The sequence below is a fragment of the Pan paniscus genome, chromosome 1 (assembly GCF_029289425.2).
Source record: "Pan paniscus chromosome 1, NHGRI_mPanPan1-v2.0_pri, whole genome shotgun sequence".
NCBI lineage: Eukaryota > Metazoa > Chordata > Mammalia > Primates > Hominidae > Pan > Pan paniscus.
This window is the reverse complement of record NC_073249.2, coordinates 99101853-99105139: the sequence shown is the minus strand read 5'-3', so window position 1 is coordinate 99105139 and position 3287 is coordinate 99101853.

The following is a 3287-nucleotide window of genomic DNA, read 5'->3' as shown; positions in this document are numbered from 1 at the left end:
CGCCACCACGCCCGGCTAATTTTTTTGTATTTTTAGTAGAGACGAGGTTTCACCATGTTGGCCAGGATGGTCTCCATCTCTTGACTTTGTGATCCGCCCGCCTTGGCCTCCCAAAGTGCTGGGATTACAGGCATGAGCCACTGCGCCCGGCCCTTAATATATTTATTGTACATATCTTATGCTTACTGTAGCCTGTTAAGTGTGCAGGAGCATAATGTCTAGAAACACAACGCACATACTTTAATTTAAAAATACTTTATTGCTAAAAAATGCTAATGATCATCTGAACAATCATCTTTTTGCCGGTGGAGGGTCTTGCCTTGATGTTAATGGCTGCTGACTAATCAGGGAGGTGTTTGCTGCATGTTGGGGTGTCTGTGGCAATTTCTTAAATTAGGACAACAATGACATTCACCACATCGATTGACTCTTCCTTTTACAAAAGATTTCTCTGTAGCATGTGATGCTGTTTTACAGCATTTTACCTACAGTAGACATTCCTTCAGAATTGGAGTCAGTCCTTTCAAACCCTGCTGCTACTTTGTCAACTAAGTTTATGTAACATTCTAAATCCTTTGTTACCATTTCAACCTTGTTCTCAGCATCTTCACCAGGAGTAGATTCCATCGATTCCATCTCAATAAATCACTTTCCTCAATCATCCATAAGAAGCAATTCCAGCACTTTGGGAGGCTGAGGCGGGTGGATCACGAAGTCAGGAGTTTGAGACTAGCCTGGCCAATATGGTGAAACCTTGTCTCTACTAAAAATACAAAAATTAGCCAGGCATGATAGCACGCCTGTAATCCCAGCTACTAGGGAGGCTGAGGTGGGAGAATCGCTTGAACCCAGGAGGCTGAGGTTACAGTGAGCTGAAATCACGCCACTGCACTCCAGCCTGGACAACAGAGCAAGACACTATCTTAAAAAAAAAAAAAAGAAGCAATTCCTCAGCAGTTCAAATTTTGTCATGAGATTGTAGCAATTCAGTCCCATCTTCTTATCTTCAGGTTCTACTTCCAATTCTGGTACTCTTGCTATTTCCACATCTGCAGTTACTTCCTCCATGGCAGTCTCGAACTTCTCAAAGTCATCCATGAGGATTGGAATAACTTCTTCTAAACTGCTGCTAATGTTGATATTTTGACCTCCTCCTATGAATCACAAATATTCTTAATGGCATCTAGAATAGTGACGCCTTTCCAGAAGGTTTTCAATTTTCTTTGCCTACATCCATCAGAGGAATCACTATGGCAGCTACAGCCCTTACAAAATGTGTTTCTTAACTTATAAGGCTTGAAAGTCAAAATTACTTCTTGATCCATGGGCTGCAGAATGGTCTTTTTGTTAGCAGACACGAAAACAACATTAATCTCCATGTTCACCTCCATTAGAGCTCTTGAGTGACCAAGTGCATTGACAATGAGCAGTAATATGTTGAAAGGAATCTTTTTTTCTAAGCAGCAGTAGGTCTCAACCATGTGCTTAAAATATCCAGTAAACTATGTTGTAAGCAGATGTGGTGTCATCCAGGCTTTGTTGTTCCATTTATAGATCACAGGCAGAGTAGATTTAGTATAATTCTTAATGGCCCTAGAATTTGCAGAATGTTAAGGGAGCATTGGCTTCAAATGTAAGTCACCAGCTGCATTATCCTCGTATGAGAAATTCATCCTGTCCTTTAAAGCTTTGAAGGCATTAATTTCTCTTCTCTAGCTATGAAAGTTTTCAGTGGAATCTTCTTCCACAAAGCTGTTTCACCTATGTGGAAAATGTGCTGTTTAGTATAGCCACCTGCATCAGTTATCTTAGCTAGATCTTCTGGATAACTTGCTGCAGCTTCCACATCAGCCCTTGATGCTCCATCTTGCACTTTTTTTTTTTTTTTTTTTTTTTTTTTTTGAGACGGAGTCTCACTCTGTCGCCCAGGCTGGAGTGCAGTGGCGCGATCTCAGCACTTTTGTGTTATGGAGAATGGCTTCATCCCTGAAACCTCATGAACCAACATCTGCTAGCTTCAGACTTCTCTTCTGCAGCTTCTGCATCTCTGTCAGCCTTTCTAGAATTGAGGAGTTAGGGCCTTGCTCTGGATTAGACTTCGGTTTAAGAGCATGTTGTGGCTGGCTCAATCTTCTATCCAGACCACTCAAACTTTCTGCATATCACCAATAAAGCTGCTTCACTTTCTTATCATTCATGTGTTCACTGGAGTAGCACTTGTAATTTCCTCCAAGAACTTTCCCTTTACATTCACAACTTGGTGAACTATTTGGCACAAGAGGCCTTTCAGCCTGTCTTGGCTTTTGGCATGCCTTCCTCACTAAGCTTAATCATTTTTAGCTTTTAAGTGAGAGGCATGCAACTCTTTCTTTCACTTGAACACATAGACAATATTGTAGGGTTATGAATTGACCTAATTTAAATATTGTTGTGTCTTAGAAAATAGGGAGGCCCAAGGAGAGGGAGAGAGATGGGGACACAGCCAGTAAATGGAGCAGTTAGAACACACACATTTATTGATTATATTTGCCATTTTACATGGGTGCGGCTTTTGACATCCTATGACAATTATCATAGTAACATCAAAGATCACTGATCACAGATCACCATAGTAGATAATAATAATAATGAAAAAGTTTAAAATATTGCAAGAATTACCAAAATGTGACACAAAGACATGAAGTAAGCATATGCTGTTGGGAAACGGCACTGACAGACTTACTTGATGCTGGGTTGCTACAAACCTGCAATTTGTAAAAAAAATGCAATATCTGCAAAGCACAATAAAGCAAAGCACAATAAAACAAGATAAGCCTGTACTCATAAACTTTGACATATCTTCATTACAAAGGAGAAAACAGCCACTAGATATGAAAAGATTTGCCCAAAGTCATTCAACTAGGAGAGAAATGAAGACTAGAACTTTGTTATTAGGATTAAAAATAGTGAAAATCTTGGTCTAATAATTATTTTGAATTATAATTAAGTCACTGTTTTGTGTTTTTGTTGTTGTTGTTGTTGTTGTTTGAGACGGAGTCTCACTCTTTTGCCCAGGCTGGAGTGCAGTGGCATAATCTTGGCTCACTGCAACCTCCACCTCCCGGGTTCAAGGGATTCTCCTGCCTCAGCTTCCCCAGTAGCTGGGATCACAGGCACGCACCAACACATCCAACTAATTTTTGTATTTTTAGTAGAGATGGGGTTTCACCATGTTGGCCAGACTGGTCTTGAACTCCTGACCTCAGGTGATTTGCCCACCTTGGACTCCCAAAATGCTGGGATTACAG